At 51.4% G+C, this 23,047-nt stretch overlaps 1 protein-coding gene across 2 annotated transcripts in view; it reads left to right on the top strand.

Annotated features, from left to right (window-relative positions):
- The first annotated feature begins 300 nt into the window (after window positions 1-300).
- PTAFR (platelet activating factor receptor) overlaps window positions 301-23,047 on the top strand; it is a 35,554-nt gene continuing 12,807 nt past the window's right edge. The window contains exon 1 of one of the 2 annotated variants that reach the window (XM_077838059.1): window positions 301-348. The gene's annotated coding sequence lies outside the window, so the exon portion shown is untranslated. Of the gene's footprint in view, window positions 349-22,577; window positions 22,736-23,047 lie in introns of those variants that run through there. The other variant, XM_077838058.1, reaches the window with a different exon arrangement.

Below are 23,047 nucleotides of genomic sequence, written 5' to 3'. Positions count from 1 at the left end.
CTGGGAGGGGACCTGCCGTTCAGCTTCTCAGCAGCAGCCCAGTTGCCAGAAAAGCTGCTAAACGCTGTGTGAGTCAGTGGGTGGGATTCCCAGTGCCTGGTCCAGGCCACACCCTGAGAGGAGCAGCAAGTCTGGGGAGTACTGCAGCTGCCAAGAGGAAGATGACTCACCTGCGAACCCATGCACCCCTCCCCTTCCACACCTCCCCTTCTTGCTCATTACTCTGGGGCAGAGTCTTCTGAGCATACAGGAAACAGGCTCCATTCTCAGGGATCCCTCAGAGCTTGGCCTTTGCAAAGGCTCCTGGTGGCTCCAGTTCCCAGTGCTCTGCTGCTTCATGTCCCGAAGGTAAGAAGGTCCTTTCCTGTCGTTCTCCTGGGGGAATCTCTCTCCCCCATCACTGGGCTGATCCCTTGGCTGCCTCCAAAACCCCTCTGCTTCCTCCTCCTGCCTGAGCCAGAAACCGTCCTGTGCATCCCTATCTGAGCTGGGGCCTCTGCCCAGCACTTGTTTCGGTGCAATCAGCGCTCCCTATGGCTCGCTGTCTGAGCCTCCAGGAGAGCATCCAAGGGCACGTGAGAATGAATGGATGTCTGCAGTTCCCCCCCGCCACCCAATCACTCACGGGGCTCAGAAGGCTTCTGCCTGTGCTCCATTCTGGTTCCAGGACAGGGGGCCAGTGGGAAGATGGGGGCTACATGCGGGCTACCTTCCTCATGCTGGTGATGAGCTATCTTTAGCTCATCACACCCAGCCTCATCAGGGTGGCAGGAAGAGAGTTCCTGCTAAAGCTCAGTGCAGAAAAAAGCAACATTTCCTCCTGCCGCGAAGGGTGTCTGGTGCCTCGGTGGGATCCAGCTGCAGTCGTATCTGCACCTGCACTCTATAGGGTTGCCGGGTGTCCAGTTTTCGACTGGAAAGTCCTGTCAGAAAGGGGACCTGGCAGTGTCTAGTCAGCACTACTGACTGGACACCAAAAGTCCAGTTACCTGAGTAACTGTCCGCAATCGGCCTCTGATCTGCTCGAGGATGGTGGGAAAAGCAGGGGCTGCTGAAGTGGGAGGAGCACTCAGGAACTGCCTGGCTCTGGCAGAGAGAGGTACAAGCAGCTGGTGTCCAGGGGGAGGGCTCTTGAAGCGTGCGGCATTTGAGGAGCGGGGTCGATGGCCAGATTCACCGCCCAGGACCCCTTCTCAGCCTAACTCTGTACTGGGTTTAGCCACCCACCCTCCCACCCCACAGGGGGCTAGTCTCCCATTTTGCAGGGAAACTGAGGCAGAGAGTGGAGGTGACTTGTCCAAGGTGTCACAGGGAGTCCATGGCAGAGCAGGGAATTGACCCCAGGACCCAGGCTAGCAACCTAACCACTGGTCCTTTCAGCACCCCTTATCTGGGCCTTTGTCCCTTCCAGACTAGTGCAGTGTGTGTGCTTTGGCACCTGAAGGCACCCTGCAATGGGCAGCAGGGTTCAGCCTATGTCAGGAGCAGTGCACTGTGCTGAGGACCCCCTGGTGGCCTCTGGATTCTGGGTTGAATTGAGGGGGCCTGGCTTTGAGCTGTAGAGTCCTATCTGGGCTGGGCACAGCCTGTCTGGGGGCTGTCTCTCCCCAGGTCACACTGCCATGGCTGCGGTGAGAAGAGGCACTGGCTCTGGAGCCACCTGGGATAAAAGGGCCATGGGATTTACTGCCCCTGGGTCCCCCAGGAGTCCCAGTATGGGAACCCCCAGGGTGCCTGGCAGGGCCCATCTCCATTCCTAGGCCTTTGGGGAGCACCGGCCCGGGGCTGCCATGTCACAGGATGGCTGGTCATTTCTGGTCAGCTGTTTTCTGCCAGCTGCTGCTTTGTTTGAGACATGGGGCAAAGGTGCCCAGAGGTGCTGGCGCTTTGGGGGCTGCTCTAGCCAGTCACAGGCCAGGAGAGGTTTGGCACCATTTCACTTGGCCAGGGAATATCAAGCTGGGAGTAAGCAGAGATCTGAGGAGCGAGCAGGCCAGGCCACTGTTCTCCAAACAGGATGTTCTGTGCTGCTCTCTCCCGCAGCAGGTCCATAGTGCTACATTCTCACCAGAAGCCACTGGTGCTCGATCCAACAGCGCCAGGAATTTCCCAGGGAGAGACCTGCACACGGTGCGGGGGGAGGGAGGGGGACAGACACAGAGAGCCAGGAAAATCCCATTCTTGGGTGGCCAAGGATTGAACTGCGGGGGCCAGAGTGTGGTACTCAGCTCACAGCCCCTGAATTCCCCACGCCCACCACTACTCTCGCCACTCCTGCGCCTACCTGCTGGAGGTGTCTGCACCAGTCAGAGGCAGCAGGACGGACAAGGAGCAGAGATACCCGTGGACCCATTGCCTGCTCTTTGGGACACGGCATCCAGTCTGAATCAGTTCCACACCCCAGCCGAACGTTCCCTGTGCAGGAAATGATTTCACAATTCTTGCTACAATTAGAAAGCTAATGATTTCACAGCACCATCACTTTGTTAGTTTCGCCTTCATTAATTAACAGAGAAGCTGCCAGAGTAGATCAGAGCGGAGTGCCCAGGATCCTGTCTCTGACAATGCCAGCACCAGCTGCTGCAGAGGAAGGTGGAAGGAGCCCTGCAGCAGCAGTTACAGGATAACCTGCCCTGGGGGAAGGCACCTCCTGACCCCTTTGACCCCTTTAGGTAAGGGTTGGCTCCTCCTCTGAAACAGAAAGATTTGTGTCCCTTCAAAAACTCTTGCTTAGGTTTAATAATAATCTCTACTATCATATCTCTGCACATTCTTGTTCTCCATACAAACGGCCAATCTAGTTTTTAATTCAGTTAAGCTCTTGGCCTCCGTGATACTTTGTGGCAGTGAGTTCCATAGGTTAATGTGCATTGTCCAAAATGTATTTTCTTTGCTCAGTTTTAAATGTGCAGCCTCACATTTTTATTTGATGTGCCCTTCCCTGCCCAGCCACCAGGTGGGACTGTCTTATCCACAGCTCCTCGTGGTGGGACTGGAACCCATGACCTAGGGTTGAGAGGTATCACTGGCCCATCCCCAGTCTCTTGCAGTCAGTAGTTCTGATTTTGCTTAGAAGCTCCCTAGGAAATGAGCCCCTTCTCACCGCACCCTGAGTCTGTTCACAGAGACAGGAGGAACTGGCTATGCTCACAGCCTGAGCATGCCAAGGCTCTTGGTTTCGTCACACGCTGGAGCCGCCCAGCAGAGCCTCCCCAAGGCTGCGGTGCCTGCACTGTGAGCACGGCAGAGCAGGGGTGCTAAGTGTGCGGCTGGGAATAGGCTGGAGAGAATCAAGACTCCAGGAAATGGCAGGGAAGCAGGCCACTGCCTGGGTTATTTATTTTTGCTGCGGCAGTCGTGCCATAGGACCCCAGATAGGGAGCAGCACCCGATTATACGGGGCGTTCTGCAAACACTGCAAAGAGTGTGTGTCCCTGCTGCAGAGCACCCACAGTCTAGGACTGACACAACGGGCAGGTGAGCAACCGACACCACGGGGATGGGCAGCAATGCGGGTTTAACATCAGGAGTCAGTGGTCACCAGCTGAGGGAATGCCAGCTGGGCCGTAAGACAAAAAGTCTCTGCCTGATGGAGATGTACTACCTGAAGGGTCAGGGAGGAGGGGACAGCATGGCTTCTGGGAAGGGAAGAGGAGCAGCTGCTTTCTCCAACCTCAGCTCTGGGGGACAGGGAACTCCCCTTGTGCTGATAATCACCCCAAGCCAGCAGGAGGGTGCAGGGACCCACTGCTTCCAGGTGTTAGGTCCAAGGACATCATTTTGGGGGTGTTGCTGACAGGCAGGCAGGCCTGAGTTTGGCGGAGGGAGGGAAGAATACAGCATGGAGCTGGGAGGAGCTAGCCCCAAATCTCTGGGGATGCAGCAGCAGGGGGGGGAAGGGGACTCCCAGAGGATTTGCCTTGTGCACAAATGGCTCCTTCCTGTTTTTTGGGTTCAGTTGAATAATGCTGCAGAGGCACTGAGCCCAGAAGTCTATTCGAAGCCTTCATGCCCATTGCAATATGTAGCCCCTCCACAGTGCCCTTCTACCCCTAGGAGGCACAGAGCCCAGGCTAGTGCTCTGCCCACTGGACTTCACTGCCTCTTCAGGCTGGACCAGTGACCAGCCAGCCAGCACTCAAACACAGTGTCCTGCTGCATCCCAGGGATGGTCCTCCATTGGCTCTTGTGGGGAAAGCACCAGAGACAACTGCTGTGGGAGCTTTTCATACAAAAGCCACGTGCACAGTTTGGAACGTCCTCCTCCTTCCAAATAATATGGCTTCCCCTGTGCAGCCAGTGCCCAGAGGTGCCACACCATAGGACAAGGGACTAGGCACTTGCCTCACAGCCACCCCAGCCCAGCCCAGGTTGAAGGCTGTGAACATACTCCAGGCCTAGCAAGCCAGCCTTGGGAGATGTTGCTCAGCCCCCTCCAGCTGGCTAGAGTCTCTGGAGTGAAAAGTTACTGTGAATCCTGGTGACTTAAGACATGGACCCGGCCCTGCACCTGAGAGCAGGTCTGCTCCTTCCACCTGTGCAAACTGAATGCTTCCCCACTTTGCAAGCAGCTCCTGCCCTGTCCCTACCAGGCTCCAGCACTTGGGCTCTGAGCGATGGGCTCCTGCCCACAGGCTAGGGGTGCGGCCGCTCTGCTCCTGCGGCAGGTCTCTGCAGCGTTTGCCACTGTGCTGTGCTACTTGCCTGCAAAGGAGGACAAGCAAGGCCCTGAAATGGCTCCGGCCTTTCATCTCTGACTGAAGCCCAAGGTCATTCTGGGCAACGACTCCTCAACCTCCAGGACTCCCATCTCCTGGGCTCATCCCCCGCCCTCCCTATTCAGCAGCTGCAGAAAACCAACAGGTGGGCTGCCAAGATGCCCAGGCTGAGGAACCAGCAGGGCACAGACCACACCTAGCTTTGCTCTGGCTTCGTGGCCAATGTTACCTGCCCTGTCTCCTAGGCCTCTCGCTACCTGGCCAACACCAGCAGTGGGGTGAGAGGAGCGGCAGTAGCCACCCCACACGAGGCGGAGCTGATTCTGGCAGTGAGAGGGGAGTACTCTGGAGAACTCTGCCAGAGCAACCCCTTCCCTTGGCCCTAGACAGCTCGAGGGGCCCCTGGCCTTGGGCACCTCCTGTGCTGGCTTACCTGGAGCGGGTATTCCTGTGCCAGGCTGTGTGGACACTCCTGTCTGGGAAGCAACGTGGCTAGAACAGAGTTAGCTAAATTGGGTTTGTTACCAGCCATCGCTGACTCCACCCTGAGCCAGGTTTGTTCCAGAGTCAGACCATCCACACAGACCTGCAGCAAAATACCCGCATCACCACTAGGCATCCCGTTTAGCTGAACCGTCTGCCTCTGCGCAGGCCAGACTGATTCTGCCCTGCTCCTGCGCACTCCCCCAGCAGAACACCCTCCCATCTGTCTGCATCCGGCCAGCAGGTCACAGCTGATCTTATCACCTGCTGAGCTGGCCGCGAGTTAGGTAAAGGCCCTGATAAGGCTGCTGCAGTTTCCTGTCTTCAGGAAATGGAGGCTCAAGCTCTGAGAATGCGCCACGTGGTTCACAGTGCGGCAGCGTCTGCCCAGCCCCACGGGCTCCCAGGGACACGTTGCCCGGGTCTTTGCTCTTTGCTCTGGCTCCCCACTGAACACCGCGTTTAGGCTCCTTGCCCTCGGTTTCAAAGCTTTGCCTGACACTGGCTCCACCTGCCTGAGATACCGGCTTTCTTCCCCCTCCGCCATGACTTCCCACAACAGCTGCTAACTGAGGGGGAGACCAACAATTGGGTTTGACAGAGTCGTCATGGGAACCAGACCCAGACGACGCAGCTCGCTGGCAGAGGAAACCAGGATGGGCAGCCTGGCTGCCTTTAAAGCTAATGCAAACCCCATCACTATGGCCAGCACCACACTCCTGCTCTTCTGCATTCAGGAGCAGCTGGAGCCTGCCTATGGCAAGCAGGGAAGAAAGACAGAGAGGCCCTGGTTGCCATTATTTTCTGCTGGGAGACGCTCAGATACTGCAGTGATGGGCCCAGTGCAAGAACCCAGATGAGAGAAAATGGATGTGAAATGCTGCTATATCAGCCTGGGAGCACATTCCACTGGCTCTGAGCTCATGCACCTTTCTCTTTTCCTCAGCAGGATTTGACTTCCAATTTGTAAAGGCTGCCTTTTTGCCTCTGACTCTTTTTACTCTGTTATTTAGCCACGGGGACACTTTTTTGGCCCTCTCACTATGTAGTTAAATTTGGGGTCACGGGTAACATTTCATTTGAGCGGCTATTACTCTGCTTCACAGAGCTTTACACGGTACACATTTCATTTCGTGTTGCATAACTTCCTGCTGTGTATTTGAAACCCTCTGGTTTGGAAATGGCCAGCAAGGCAAGCCTGTTTCCTGCTAGTCTATGGAGTGGTAACAAGGTGGAAAGCTACAGGTGCTGATTTAATATTTTTTTACTGGAATGAGTAAAAGAAAATACTGCTTAGGGCCATGGAAGCTTGAGCCACTTTGCTGACTCCTGCTCCCTGGAATGTGGCTGAGATGGGAGTTGACATACTCAAGCCACTGGCGAAATTAACCAGACAAATGAGTTCACATCAAGGCCCATCTCAGGACTGCTCCCCACTGTGGTATGCTTTGAGAATCTAGCTCAGCACTGACGCTTCTAGCAAAGGCAGAAACACTGAGCTGTGTTGCCTCCCACCTGAGCCCCAAGAAACCAGATTATGCAGCAGCTCACAGAGCAGTGCTTTGAGCTGTCCCTCGTGCTCTGCTGCAGGAGACCCCACGCTGCACTGCTGAAGCAATCAGGTTGGACAGTGCCAGTATCTGTGTGACCATGAATTAAAATAACAAAATAGACGAAATGTGGCCGGGCTGCACAAGAGCTGTGTGTCTGTGGCACCCCTGGAATTGTAAGGCCAAGAGTTCAGAGAATCGCTCTCTGTTATTGCCAAGTGCAGTCGATTTAGAACGAGCATCTTATGTGGCTGAGTCACATGTCCCCCGGCTCAGTCGCTACTGACCCCAGATCCTGCTGTTATTGGAACGACAGGGAGGTCTCTGAGAGACTTTCCAGTACTGCTGTGGCCAGAGCAGAATGATAGCACAGTCAGGGGCTGTCTTCATGTCTCTTTCCCAACAGAAAAAGCAGCAGGATACTTTTAGTGACAATGACTTTCAAGATGACAGTGTGTGCCTCCTCTGTAACATGCTGCAGCTACTCTGCGGCACGAAATGGCAGCTGTCTCTGCAGCCTGAAGACGCCTAGACACATAAAGGTACGGTACACAGAACACAAAACCATAACAGTTACATAGCTACATGTCCCCGAGTTATATGTGGTCCAGAATGAGGTCCTGATTCCTAATGTCTTGTATCTGATGTTGCTATTTGCACCTGTGCAATGGGGTCTCATCTGCTACCAAACAGCAGGATAGTGCATTACAACCACTCTGCACAGCCCTAAGTGATAGCACAAGGCAGAGCCAGGCCCTTAATTTCTGCCTTTCCTGTGAGAATGCTGAATTCCTCGGGTTTCAGAAATGAGTGCCCTTAACATTCAGCAGCTGCTTAATGGAAATACACAGACCACAGCATTTCGCATTGACTCATTAGCTGTGTGATAGATCCAGGCCAGTTGGGTACAGCAGAGTAGTAGAAGGCAGATATACTGGCCACTGGATAAGCAGTTTTCCGTTCCCTGAGTGCCCACAGCAGGGGCTGCGCCAGGCTAGGGTGGACACCTGACTCCAATTAACCTGCAAAGAGTCAGTTGAAGCCGTCAGGCTAATGAGAACACCTGACTCTAATTAAGGCCCCTCTGATACTATAAAAGGGCTCACTCCATTCAGGCTGAGGAAGTGTGGTTTATGGTCTGGGTAATGAAGATGCCCTCAAACCACTGGAAAGGGAGCCCTAAGGTAAGGGTGAAGAAGGCATTAAGAGAGAGAAGCAGGGGAGCTGTGGGGAAGTGGCCCAGGGAAATGTAGCAACTCTGGCAGTGAAAGGTCAGCTGCCAACAGCTGCTGCTATTAGGGTCCCTGGGCCGGAACCAAGAGTAGAGGGTGAGCCTGGGTTCCCCCAACACTACAGAAACACCTCCTGGGAGGGGAAGACAGGCCCCTGTCAGGACAAGAGGCTAAACTGTTCTTGAATAAGCCTGTAGGGACAACAGAGACTGTGGGAGTTCTCTAATCAAACTCCTTGCTGGCTTATGATAAAAAGGGCTCAGTAGACTGTTCCCTGGCCCCCGAGAGAGAGAAGGGCTATGTGGAGGGTTGCAGTGAGCCTCTGAGTCTAGCATAAACCGCCTGGAAGCACAGGACCTATGGGGACAAGGTTGGAGCTCTGCCACAGCTGCTATTCAGTAAAACTGTAACAGACTTGTCATTATACCTTGCTGGGACAGTGACCAGCACTACCTGTGTGTTTATGCAGTACCCAGTACAGCAACATCCTGATCCTGACTGGTCCCTCTGGGCATGATGGCAATGCATGTCAGACACTCCTAATTAATAACGGCATGTCTGACTACAGGCAGGAGTACAGAATCTGGCTGCCTCATTCTTTATTTCAGAGTAGCAGCCGTGTTAGTCTGTGTCAGCAAAAACAAGGAGGAGTCCTTGTGGCATTTTAGAGACTGAGAAATTTATTTGGGCATAAGCTTTTGTGGGCTAAAACCCACTTTATCACATGCATGGAATGGAAAATACAGTAGGAAGATGTATATGTACATGAAAAGATGGGAGTTGCCTTATCACGTGGAGGGTCAGGTCTAATGAGACAATTCAATTAAAGTGCGCTATTATCAACAGGAGGAAAAAATCGTTTTTGTAGTGGTAATCAGGGTGGCCCATTTCAAACAGTTGACAAGAAGGTGTGAGAAACAGTAGGGGGAAATTAGCATGGGGAAATTAGTTTTTGTAGTGACCCATCCACTCCCAGTCTCTATTCAAGCCTAAGTTAATTGTATCCAGTTTGCACATTAATTCCAATTCAGCAGTCTCTCACTGGAGTCTGGTTTTTAAAGTTTTTTTGTTGAAGAATTGCAACTTTTAGGTCTGTAATCGAGTGACCAAAGAGATTGAAGTGTTCTCTGACTGGTTTTTGAATGATATAATTCTTGATGTCTGATTTGTGTCCATTTAGTCTTTTATGTAGAGACTGTCCAGTTTGGCCAATGTACATGGCAGAGGGGCATTGCTGGCACATGATGGCATATATCACATTGGTAGATGTGCAGGTGAATGAGCCTCTGATAGGCTGGCTGATGTGATTAGGCCCTGTGATGGTGTCCCCTGAATAGATATGTGGCCACAGTTGGCAACGGGCTTTGTTGCAAGGATAGGTTCCTGGGTTAGTGGTTCTGTTGTGTGGTGTGTGCTTGCTGGTAAGCATTTGCTTCAGGTTGGGGGGCTGTCTGTAGGCAAGGACTGGCCTGTCTCCCAAGATCTGTGAGAGTGTTGGGTTGTCCTTCAGGATAGGATGTAGATCCTTGATGATGCGTTGGAGAGGTTTTAGTTGGGGGCTGAAGGTGATGGCTAGTGGTGTTCTGTTATTTTCTTTGTTGGGCCTGTTCTGTAGTAGGTGACTTCTGGGTACTTTTCTGGCTCTGTCAATCTGTTACCCACCTGCTGAAGTGAGAATTATAGTTTTAAGAATGCTTAATAGAGATCTTGTAGGTGTTTGTCTCTGTCTGAGGGATTGGAGCAAATTTGGTTGTATCTTAGAGCTTGGCTGTAGACAGTGGATCGTGTGGTGTGGTCTGGATGAAAGCTGGAGGCATGTAGGTAAGTATAGTGGTCAGTAGGTTTCCGGTATAGGGTGATGTTTGTGACCATCACTTATTTGAACTATAGTGCCCAGGAAGTAGATCTCTTGGGTGGACTGGTCTAGGCTGAGGTTGAGGGTGGGGTAGAAATTGCTGAAATCCTGGTGGAATTCCTCAAGGGCTTCTTTTCTATGGGTCCAGATGATGAAGATGTCATTAGTATAGTGCAAGTAGAGTAGGGGCATTAGGGGACGAGAGCCGAGGGAAGCATTGCATTATTCTCAAATAAATGCATTAAAATTATTTGTGCTCATTGACAGAGCTCTCTGGACTTTCTTTTAGAACACTGTTTTTTGCTGCCTGATTCATACAAGAAAATAGCATCTGCAAAGCTAGCATCTGGCAATCACCATTTATTGTCCTCATAATGTTCCTATTACACCTCTGGGGTTTAGGGCAGTGACGAAGCTCCTCCACTCCCGTCTGTTTCTGGTGAGTCTTTCGGGTTCCCCAGCTGTGCCCCAGGTTTCTCAGCTCGGCTTCCACAACTCTTCACCATGTTTTCGGGCGGCCTCGTTTTCGCTTGCCTTCAGGTGTCCATCTTATTGCTACTCTGGTGATGGAATCACATGACCGATCCATCTCCAACGCCTCCTGGCAATGATGGTGCTCAGATCCTCTTCGCTGCACTGTGTCAATAGATCTTGGTTTGAGATTGTTCTGGGCCAACCTCTAAGTAAAAGAAACAGCATGAGCCTGTAACTGCTACTGCAGGCCCCTGGCTCCTTCCTCCAGAGCAGCTGGCGATGGCTATTATCCGAGACAGGATTCTGAGCTAGACGGCCCCTAGTCTGATCCACTTCTGGCAGCTCCTCCACTTCTCTGTTAATTAATGAAGGTGAAACTAATGAAGCAGTGGTTCTGTGAAATCACTCGCTTTCTGCTTATAGTGAGAACTGACCTCATTTCCTGTGCATGGAATGTCTGGCTGGGCTCTGGAAATGATTTGGTTCTTTTAAAGAATTAAACACTTTGGACTGTTTCTATGTCTTGAATTGTCTCAGTATAAATCACTATTCAGCAAAAATGAGAAATTGTCCCTTCATTGCCAGCAAATAATCCTCCTCCCCACAAAATAACATGAACATTTGGTGCTCTGTGTCTGTCTCTCTAACAGAAACTGACCACTGAGGCAGTGACACAAGGGAGTCAGGGACACACAGGCATTCCCAGCCCCAGCTCCAAGGGGGTGGCTTTGGAATCCTATGTGCTCTGTTGGTCAGTGCATGTGATGTGTTGTCTTGTCTCTTCTATCTCTGGATGTGACTGCCCAACTAATCTGTGGCCCTTGGATCATATGCTAAGGCAGCATGGCCTAGAGCAGCAGTTCTCAAACTTCATTGCACCGCAACCCTCTTCAGGTAACAAAAATAACTGTGACCCAAGGAGGAGTTACTGAAGCTTGAGTCCGCCGAAGCACGTGGGCCCAAGCCCAACCAGCCTGGGTGGGCAAGCCGGCCAAAGGTGAAGCACACGGGCTTCAGCCCTGGGCAGGGGGCCTGTAACCTGAGCCCAGCCACCAAGGACTGAAGTTCTCTGACTTCAGCTTCCACCCCAGGCAGTGGGGCTTGGGCTTTGGCCCCAGGCCCCAGCAAGTCTAATGCCAGCCCTGGCAATGACATTAAAATAGGGTCATGACCCACTTTAGGATCCCAACCCACGGTTTGAGAACTACTGGCCTAGAGGAACAACAGTTTACTCACTCTTGCAAATTTATCGTAATGTGATTTTTGGCCCTTGCTGCAGGCATGCTCACAATACTGCACACGAGACTAGGGAAGCCAAATGAGAAACAGTGCCCTGGCACCAAGGGGAAGGGACAATGACCTGCAAGCCCAAAGACCACTCCTACCCTAGCTCTTCCACTGACGGCTGGAGACACTTGCTACCAGCAGTGGCAGGTGGGCCACATGCTACTGTCTCAGTGTAACATCCCCTCCATAGACTTATCAAGCTCAGTCTTGAAGCCAGTGTTTTTTTTTTTTTTTTTTTTTGCCCCCACTGCTCCCCTTGGAAGCACTGCTTCAGAACTTTACTCCTTTGATGGTTAGACTCCTTCGTCTAACTTCAAGCCAAAATTTATTGATGGCCAGTTTCTATCCATTTGTTCTTGTGCACTACTGGTATGGAAATTCAACTTCCCTTCCCCAGTATTCATAGGCGCCAACTTCCCCTCTGCCTGGTGGGTGCTTGATCCCCCTGGCCCTGCCTCTTCCCACCCTGGCCCCACCCCCGCCCCTGCCCCTTTCCCCCAAGTCCCCGCCCCTGCCCCTTTCCCCCAAGTCCCTGCCCCTGCTCTGCCTCTTCTGCCTCCTCCCCTGAGCGCGCCATGTCCCTGCTCCTCCCCCTCCCTCCCAGAAAGTCCTAAGTGCTGCCAAACAGCTGTTAGATAACTGGGGGGATGAGAAGCGCTGGGAGGGGGAGGAGCGGGGACATGGTATGCTTGGGGCTGGGAAGAAGGAGGTGAGGAGAAGGGAGCTTGGCTGCCAGTGGGTGCAGAGCACCCATTAACTTTTCCCCATGGGCGGTCCAGCCGTGGAGCACCCACAGAGTCGGGGCCTATGCTGGTATTTATTCCTCTGGTCTATTTATAGAGAGCAATCATATCTCCCCTCAGCCTTTGTTTGATTAGGCTAAAGCAGGCAAGCTCCTTAAGTCTCCTCTTGAAAGGTAGGTTTTCCATTCTTCTGATCATCCTCATAGCCCTTCTCTGCACCTGTTCCTGTCTGAATTCATCTTTCTTGAACATGGGAGACTAGAACTGCACACAGTATTCCAGATGAGGTCTCACCAGTGCCTTCTATAATGGTATCTTTGCTGTCTCTACTGAAAATCCCTTGCCTAATGCTTCCTAAAATTGCAGGTTTCAGAGTAACAGCCGTGTTAGTCTGTCTTCGCAAAAAGAAAAGGAGTACTTGTGGCACCTTAGAGACTAACCAATTTATTTGAGCATGAGCTTTCGTGAGCTACAGCTCACTTCATCGGATGCATACCGTGGAAACTGCAGAAGACATTATATACGCACAGAGACCATGAAACAATACCTCCTCCCACCCCACTCTCCTGCTGGTAATAGCTTGATGATAGCTTTAGATAAGCTATTACCAGCAGGAGAGTGGGGTGGGAGGAGGTATTGTTTCATGGTCTCTGTGCGTATATAATGTCTTCTGCAGTTTCCACGGTATGCATCCGATGAAGTGAGCTGTAGCTCACGAAAGCTCATGCTCAAATAAATTGGTTAGTCTCTAAGGTGCCACAAGTACTCCTTTTCTTTTTCCTAAAATTGCATTAGCCTTTTTTATGGCTGCATCACACTTGCAGCTCCTAGTCCTCCTGTGATCAACCAGCACACCCAGCTCTTTCTCCACCTCTGTTTGCTTCCAACTGACATGCCTCCAGTTTAAAGCAAAAACTCCAGTTAGCCCCTAAGTGCACGACCTTGTGCTTCTCTCTATTAAATTCCATCCCATTTCTATTACTCCAGTTTTCAAAGTCCTCCAGATCTTCTTGTAAGATGTTCTGGTCAACCTCCATATTGGCAATACCTCCCAGCTTTGTCATCCACAAATTTTATTTTTTTGTGCCAAGGTCAGTAATAAAAATGTTAAATAAAATTGATCCCAAGACTGATCCCTGAGGATCTCCACTAGTAACCTCCCCCCAGACTGACCATTCAGCTTTCAGTACAACCCATTGTAGTCTGCCCTTTAACCAGTTCCTTACCCATCTTTCAATTCTCATATTAATCCCCATCTTCAGGTTAACTAGTTTCTGATGTGGAACTATATTCTGTACTGAAATCTGGGTAGGTTAAATCTATTGCATTTTCTTCATCTAAAAAATCATTATCTTCTCATAGAAAGAGATCCGATTGGTCTGGCACAATCTACCTTTTGTAAAACCATGTTGTACTTTATCCCATCCAGTTTGGGCTGCAGCTCTTCCCTAGGAATTTTTTCCTCTTGCTTGGGATGCAGGTTTCACATAAATTCTGCAACTTTCAACAATCTGGAGAAAAATAGCATCAATCATTTGTTTTTTTTAAAAAAAAGCATGTTTTTTGGGGTCTGACTCATAATTTGTGAAATTTTGGCTTTGATACTGCAGATCCTGCGTTGAACATGCCCAATGCTACTTAGGGCAATGCTAGGGCTGGTCTGCTCAGAGGTCTGGAAGAATCGGGTCCAACACTGTCCACTTGAAATTCCTGTGTGGTTAGCAAACCTCTCTGCTGGAGCTATTAATAGCAGCAGGGCTTGTTTAAAGTGGGAAGCAGGAGTTTGCTTGCCCTTCCCTGCACAATTACAGAGCACTGCCCCCAGGGGCTTTCTGCCTGGAGCCTCTATCTTCCCTGCCCCAGCTCTCCAGACAGGTCTGCTATAGACCACCAGACTAGGGGAATGAGGTGGACAAGGCTTTCTTCCAGCAACTCATGGAAGTTACTAGGTCGAACGCCCTGGTTCTCATGGGAGACTTCAATCACCCTGATATCTGCTGGGAGAGCAATACAGCAGTGCACAGGCAATCAAGGAAGTTTTAGAAAGGGTAGGGGACAACTTCCTGGTGCAAGTGCTGGAGGAACCAGCTAGGAGCAGAGCTGCTCTTGACCCGCTGCTCACAAGGCGGGAAGAATTAGCAGGGGAAGCAAAAGTGGATGGGAACCTGGGAGGCAGTGACCATGAGATGGTCGAGTTCAGGATCCTGACACAGGGAAGAAAGGAGAGCAGCAGAATACGGACCCTGGACTTCAGAAAAGCAGACTTTGACTCCCGCAGGGAACTGATGTGCAGGATCCCCTGGGAGAATAACATAAGGGGGAAAGGAGTCCAGGAGTGCTGGCTGTATTTTAAAGAATCCTTATTGAGGTTACAGGAACAAACCATCCCGATGTGTAGAAAGAATAGTAAATATGGCAGGCAACCAGCTTGGCTTCACAGTGAAATCCTTGCTGATCTTAAATACAAAAAAGAAGCTTACAAGAAGTGGAAGATTGGACAAATGACCAGGGAAGAGTATAAAAATATTGCGTGGGCATGCAGGAGTGAAATCAGGAAGGCCAAATAACACTTGGAGTTGCAGGTAGCAAGAGATGTTAAGAGTAACAAGAAGGGTTTCTTCAGGTATGTTGGCAACAAGAAGAAAGTCAAGGAAAGTGTGGGCCCCTTACTGAATGAGGGAGGCAACCTAGTGACAGAGGATGTGGAAAAAGCTAATGTACTCAATGCATGGGTTTTTTATTTTTGTTTTTTTTTTTTGCCTCTGTCTTCACAGACAAGGTCAGCTCCCAGACTACTGCACTGGGCAGCACAGCATGGGGAGGAGGTGACCAGCCCTCTGTGGAGAAGGAAGTGGTTCAGGACTATTTAGAAAAGCTGGACAAGCCCAAGTCCTTGGGGCCGGATGCGCTGCATCCGAGAGTGCTAAAGGAGTTGGCGGATGTGATTGCAGAGCCATTGGCCATTATCTTTGAAAACTCATGGCAATCAGGGGAGGTCCCGGATGACTGGAAAAAGGCTAATGTAGTGCCCATCTTTAAAAAAGGGAAGGTGGAGGATCCTGGGAACTACAGGCCAGTCAGCCTCACCTCAGTCCCTGGAAAAATCATGGAGCAGGTCCTCAAGGAATCAATTCTGAAGCACTTAGAGGAGAGGAAAGTGATCAAGAACAGTCAGCATGGATTCACCAAGGGCAAGTCATGCCTGACTAATCTAATTGCCTTCTATTTGAGATAACTAGCTCTGTGGATGAGGGGAAAGCCGTGGACGTGTTGTTCCTCAACTTTAGCAAAGCTTTTGACACTGTCTCCCACGGTATTCTTGTCAGCAAGTTAAAGAAGTATGGGCTGGATGAATGGACTATAAGGTGGACAGAAAGTTGGCTAGATTGTTGGGCTCAACAGGTAGTGATCAATGGCTCCATGTCTAGCTGGTATCAAGTAGAGTGCCCCAAGGTTCAGTCCTTGGGCCAATTTTGTTCAATATCTTCATAAATGATCTGGAGGATGGTGTGGATTGCACCCTCAGCAAGTTTGCAGATGACACTAAACTGGGCGGAGAGGTAGATAGGATACAGAGAGCCCTAGACAAATTAGAGGATTGGGCCGAAAGAAATCTGAGGTTCAACAAGGATAAGTGCAGAGTCCTGCACTTAGGACGGAAGAATCCCATGCCCTGCTACAGACTAGGGACTGAATGGCTCGGCAGCAGTTCTGCGGAAAAGGACCTAGGGGTGACAGTGGACGAGAAGCTGGATATGAGTCAGCAGTGTGCCCTTGTTGCCAAGAAGGCCAATGGCATTTTGGGCTGTATAAGTAGAGGCATTGCCAGCAGATCGAGGGACGTGATCATTCCCCTCTATTCGACATTGGTGAGGCCTCATCTGGAGTACTGTGTCCAGTTTTGGGCCCCACACTACAAGAAGGATGTGGATAAATTGGAGAGAGTCCAGCAGAGGGCAACAAAAATTATTAGGGGACTGGAACACATGACTTATGAGGAGAGGCTGAGGGAACTGGGGTTGTTTAGTCTGCAGAAGAGAAGAATGAGGGGGGATTTGATAGCTACCTGAAAGGGGGTTCCAAAGAGGATGGTTCTAGACTGTTCTCAGTGGTGGCAGATGACAGGACAAGGAGCAATGGTCTCAAGTTGCAGTGCGGGAGGTTTAGGTTGGATATTAGGAAAAACTTTTCCACTAGGAGGGTGGTGAAGCACTGAATGCGTTACCTAGGGAGGTGGTGGAATCTCCTTCCTTTGAGGTTTTTAAGGCCTGGCTTGTCAAAGCCCTGACTGGGATGATTTAGTTGGGGATTGGTCCTGCTTTGAGCAGGGGGTTGGACTGGATGACCTCCTGAGGTCCCTTCCAACCCTGATATTCCATGGTTGTGGGGCAGATGGTCTTGGCATTTTCTGGCCTTTTCCTGAGCCCACCAATAGGGCCCAGCACTCAGGTTCCCCAAGACTGCTGCTTTTGTTTGTGCAGCCATGGCCGGAGCAGGCAGCTGCTGAGCCTCTCTCCTTGATAGTGGTGAAGAGGCACAGGGAGTCCCGGCCAGCCGCGTAGCCAGGTGGAGGGAACAGGGGGCGCGAGCCCAAAGACAGGTGCCACCCGCTGCAGCACTTTTACTCACCTGGCAGCGCTCCAGCATCCGGCCCTCACTCGCTCCGGGTCTTCGGTGGCACCGAAGGTCCCGCTGCCAAGGCGCCGCCGCAGACCCGGGGCGTAGGAGTGCCACCCTGGGTGGTGCCTGCCTTTGGGATCGCTCCCCCTCTTCCCTCAACGGGGGAACCGTGACAAGGCACCACTTGTGCTCGGGGGGGGGGGGGGAGCAGCTGCTGCCCCGCTCCCCCCAGCTACGCCACTGCTCCCAGCCCCGCTAAGCGGCCAGACAGACATTTGGACACTGATGATCAGAGAACGCTCTCGAACCTACAGAGGTCCCCTTCCCCACAGCCCTGCCCCCTGCAGGCTTTTCCTTCTTTCCAGTACAGCCTCTCCCCGCAGCAGCCCCAAGCGCCCCCTGCAGGCTGATTCTGACCAGAGGGGACGTTAGGGTTGCCAACTTTCTAATTGCGGACAACCAAACACCCTGTCCCGCCCCTTCCCCGAGGCCTCCCCCAACCCTGCTTCTTTGGGGCCCTGCCCCCACTCACTCCATCCCCTCTCCCTCTGTCACTCACTATCCCCCACCCTTGCTCACTCGCTCACTTTCACTGGGCTGGGGCAGGGGGTTGGGGTGCAGGAGGGGGTGAGGACTTCAGCTGGGGGGGCGGGCTCTGGACTGGGGCCAGGAATGAGGGGTTTTGGGTACAGGAGAGGGCTCCAAGCAGGGGGGTGGGACCAAGGGGTTCAGAGTGTGGGAGGGGGCTCTGGGCTAAGGCAGGGGACTGAGGTATGGGCTCTGGGCTGGGGGTGCAGGCACCAGGGTGGGGACAGAAATGAGGGGTTCAGGATGTGGGAAGGGGCTGCTGCAGGTGTGGGAGGAGGCTCAGGGTGAGCGCTTACCCCCAGCAGCTCTTGGGAGGCAGCCGGCATGTCCCTCCGTGTGGCTCCTAGGCAGAGGGATGATTAAGGAGGCTCCGTGCACTGCCACCCCTGCAACTCCCACTGGCCGCAGTTCCTGGCTAATGGGAGCTGCGGAGCCAGTACTTGAAGCTCCACGCACTGCCCCTGCCACCCTGGCTGTCCCTCCGCCTAGGAGCTGCAGAGACAGGGAGCTGCGTGGAGCCTGGCAGGGAGTCTGCCAGCCCCGCTGTGCCACAACTGAACTCTTAAAGGCCAGGGATGCTGACTGGAGCCACCAGGGTCCCTGTGCACATCTCAGTTGAAAAACAAACACTTGGCAACCCTAGTGGGAGGGCACACAGGGTAATATGCCCTCCCCCAGATTTGCTGCTTGTCTGTTACTGAGCATGCTCAGTATAATCTGCTGAAGCTGGCTGTTCTCACTGTGCCCCCCCTGTTGGCAGGCTGTTGTCTCTGTGATTCTCCCGGGGGAAAACCCAGCAGGTACATGCAGATTTGCACTCGCAGGGCTCGCAATAACACTCTAAAAATACCTGTCTAGGCAGCTCTTTGAAGCTGGGCCTCAGGCTGGTGCTCAGACTCTAAAGCCAAGGGAGCGTGTGTGGGGGATGGGGGGTGCTGTCTATCTACTATTTTTAGAGTACTAGCATGAGCCTTGCAAGCTCAAGTCTGACTCAAGGTGGGAGGCTTGCTCCAAAATGCTGTGTAGACATACCCATAGTGACCTTTAGTCACAGTGAGCTCTTGGGCAATGAGTTGGCCCACTGTCCTCTAGAGGAGACTTTAACACCACGGTGTGTGTATGCATTACAGCAGTGAACAGAGGAGAAGCAAACACAGTTTGCTTGGGAACTGGCAAGTGCCAGGAGGATGAAGGGGTGATCACTAGCAGCCAGCCTGGATTTACCAAGAACAATCATGCCAAACCAGCTTGATTTCCTTCTTTCACAGGGTAATTGGTTTGGAGGCTAGGGGGAAACACCGTGGACATAATATACTGGATTTCAGGAAAGCTTTTGAAACTGTCTCACTTGACAGGCTGATAAGTAAGCTGGAGAAATGTGGGCTTACGCAGTGTCGACAGATGTTGGCACTGTGTGTGTGTGTGTCTCTGCGTGCTGCACTGGCTCTGGCCAGATAGCCTATACAGCAGGTTCCTATCAAACTGCCCAATAACCACAGACCTGTTTAGTAGCAAAGGCATCCGGCCAGATTTATTGTTAACAAAGCATGGTCCTAGTATCCACAGTCCACAGGATCATGGACACGTGTACGCCCATCACAATGGACCAGCCCGATCAGTAGCAGGACTTTCCACTGCCCCCTGGCCAGCCAAAGACACTCCTCGTCTGAAACTCCATTTTATACACTGATACAAACAAGTTCTGTATTGCCCCTCTGACATGGTCCATTTCCACCCTCTTTTGTGGTTAGTTACCACCCATTACCTTGTACATGTTAGTTCAATCAAAACGTACCTATCCATCACACTGTCAGCCTGACCCCCCTCAGAAAGGGGGTCAGTGTATTTTTGTATCATCCATAGGGCATGTGTTTGTACCACGCTTGATAGTGGGGTGTTCTGGTACCATCCTTCTGGAATGTGTCTGTGTGAGTGTCCTGTGCCCAGCACTTCTCAGGAGCGTGTGTGTGTTTGCAATACCAGCCCTGTTCTTGCCAGGTTCTGTGAGCCTGCACGCAGGCAGAGCCTGACTCTGCTCACAGCCTGTCTCTTGCTAACTTTCCTTCTTATTAGCAAGGCTTGACCACTACTTTAGTTCAGGCCACAGGCCGGGTCTCTGATACAAGGCCTTCTGTCTCAGGCTCTTTCTACTACAGACAGAACCACAATTAAGTGGACACAATTGGTTAAACAACCACAAACAAAGAATAACTATTAATGGAATGATGTCAGATTGGAGGGAGGACTCGGGGGTTCCACAGGGATCTGTTCTGGGTCCAGTATTGTTAAAAATCTCTGTTCATGACCTGGATGTGGGAGTAGAGAGCACACTGATCACCTTTGCAGATGACACGGGGCAGGAGGTTGCCAACACTTTGGAGGATAGAGCTAAAATTCAAAGGGCTCTTGATAAACTGGAGAACTGGACTGTAGATGACACAATGAAATTCAACAGACAAATGGAAGCTGCTACCCTTAGGGAAGAGAAACCAAATGCGCAAATACAGAATGGGGGGAAACTGGCTTGGCGGCAGCAGCACTGCTGAGAAGGATCTTTGAAAATTCGTGGCGAACAGGGGAAGTCCCGGATGACTGGAAAAAGGCTAATGTAGTGCCAATCTTTAGAAAAGGGAAGAAGGAGGATTCTGGGAACTACAGGCCAGTCAGCTTCACCTCAGTCCCTGGAAAAATCATGGAGCAGGTCCTCAAGGAATCAATCTGAAGCACTTACATGAGAGGAAAGTGATCAGGAACAGTCAGCATGGATTCACCAAGGGAAGGTCATGCCTGAGTAATCTAATCGCCTTCTATGATGAGATTACTGGTTCTGTGGATGAAGGGAAAGCAGTGGACGTGTTGTTTCTTGACTTTAGCAAAGCTTTCAAAACCGTCTCCCACAGTATTCTTGTCAGCAAGTTAAAGAAGTATGGGCTGGATGAATGCACTATAAGGTGGATAGAAAGTTGGCTAGATTGTCGGGCTCAACGGGTAGTGATCAATGGCTCCATGTCTAGATGGCAGCTGGTCCCAAGTGGAGTGGCCCAAGGGTCAGTCCTGGGGCCGGTTTTGTTCAATATCTTCATAAATGATCTGGAGGATGGTGTGGATTGCACTCTCCACAAATTTGTGGATGATACTAAACTAGGAGGAGTGGTAGATACGGTGGCAGGTAGGGATAGGATACAGAGGGACCTAGACAAATTGGAGGAATGGGCCAAAAGAAATCTGAGGTTCAACAAGGACAAGTGCAGAGTCCTGCACTTAGGTCGGAAGAATCCCATGCACCGCTACAGACTAGGGACCAAATAGCTCCGCAGCAGTTCTGCGGAAAAGGACCTAGGGGTGACAGTGGACGAGAAGCTGGATATGAGTCAACAGTGTGCCCTTGTTGACAAGAAGGCCAATGGCATTTGGGGATGTATAAGTAGGGGCATTGCCAGCAGATCAAGGGACGTGATCGTTCCCTCTATTCAACATTAGTGAGGCCTCATCTGGAGTACTGTGTCCAGTTTTGGGCCCCACACTACAAGAAGGATGTGGATAAATTGGAGAGAGTCCAGCAAAGGGCAACAAAACTGATTAGGGGTCTGGAACACATGAGTTATGAGGAGAGGTTGAGGGAACTGGGATTGTTTAGTCTGCGGAAGAGAAGAATGAGGGGGGGATTTGATAGCTGCTTTCAACTACCTGAGAGGTGGTTCCAAAGAGGATGGTTCTAGACTGTTCTCAGTGGTAGAAGAGGACAGGACAAGGAGTAATGGTCTCAAGTTGCAGTGGCGGAGGTTTAGGTTGGATATTAGGAAAAACTTTTTCACTAGGAGGGTAGTGAAACACTGGAATGGTTACCCAGAGAGGTGGTAGAATCTCCTTCCTTAGAAGTTTTTAAGGTCAGGCTTGACAAAGCTCTGGCTGGGATGATTTAATTGGGGATTGGTCCTGCATCGATCAGGGGGTTGGACTAGATGACCTCCTCAGGTCCCTTCCATCACACTTGGAAGGGACCTCAAGAGGTCATCTAGTCCAACCCCCTGCCCAAAGCAGGACCAGTCCCCAATTTTTGCCCCAGATCCCTAAATGGCCCCCTCAAGGATTGAACTCACAACCCTGGTTTAGCAGGCTAATGTCAGGGAGCTTAGACTCACTACATGACCTTTGTGGTGCCTTCTAACCCTATGATTCTATGATTGCTGCCCAGTTACAATGGCTGTGGGAACCAGAACTTTGCATTTGCTGGCCCAGATCCTGGGCTGTTCGTAAATCATCTTTGGTGCCCTGATCTTGGGGCTGTCAAGCACTAAGCCAGTTCTCAGGAGCAACACAGTGGCCCAATGCTGCTTTAAGTTGCACCAGCAGACAATGGCCCCCGGGCTGTTCTGGGAGCTAGGGATTCAGGCACAAGGATACCCCAGGCCATGTCTTCTTTCTTCCAGTCTTAACCCCTGCACCAGTGCCTGGTAGAGGGTAGGGTAGGAACTACTAGGTGGCTCAGCAATCCCTGAGGATCCCCTTGCAAAACAGGAGTCCTAGTGTGGCTGGATTCCCTGGGTTTAAGTCTCTTTAGTTCTGGCGTAAAGATGCAGAGCTGACTATTTACTGGAGAATCTGCTCCTGTGGCCTTTGTGCATCAAAAATCCCAGCCTCTATGTGGAGTGGCCTGTTCTCAAGCAATTAATTTTCTTGGATTTGTAAAGGGGAAAAAGTACTCCGTGCACAGGCTAGCCCTGCTGCTGGGAAAGATGCCATTCAAGTGCTGTTTCCTTCCTGACCTCACCACAGGCAAGGGACCGGATTCCTCCTTGGCTTCCAGAGGCTAATTGTGATGTCCCTATCTCTTTCAGGAACACAGCCATTAGAAGTAGAGTTCCTTTGAAATGCTACTGCTAATGGCTTTTCAGGGACACCCGGTCTTTGCTGTCAATTTGCTTTTTCCCCCCCATGTCTTAGTTTATTTCTCTTTTCCTTCGCCCTGCTATCACATGACATTTCCTCTTCTCTAATGACTTGGCAGGAAGCTTTTGCAATCCTTTCAGTTCTGCAATTCTGATCAATAGAACTGTGGGTGGAGGGAAGGCTGTAGCCACAAGCTGGAAGGGACAGGACCTGGAAGCAGACCCAGCAAGCTGAATACGCCACTGCTCTTCAAAGGCTGGCATTGGAGAGATCACTCTGCATCCATTTGACTCTGGTAAGCAGGGACTAGCTTCCACTAGTGCTATTCATATGGAATTCACATTCTATCCTGAATGTCTTAGAATGGTTTATCTGCGTTGGATTGCTGTGCCAAGCTGCCATGCTGTTGTCTATCATGTATTGGGACAACATGGCCCAGTGGACTGGGAATCAAGGGACCGGGGCTCTGTTCCTAGCTTTGCCACAGCCTCACTGGCTGATGTTGGGCAAGTGACTTCCATGCTGTCTTTAAGTTCCCCTAGTATAAAATGGAACTAATGATGCTCACCCTTGGTTTTTCAAGTGATTGGAGCTCGCTGGATGAACA

The sequence above is a fragment of the Eretmochelys imbricata genome, chromosome 19 (assembly GCF_965152235.1).
Source record: "Eretmochelys imbricata isolate rEreImb1 chromosome 19, rEreImb1.hap1, whole genome shotgun sequence".
Classification (NCBI taxonomy): Eukaryota; Metazoa; Chordata; order Testudines; family Cheloniidae; genus Eretmochelys; species Eretmochelys imbricata.
This window is presented reverse-complemented; position numbering and strand designations above follow the sequence as displayed.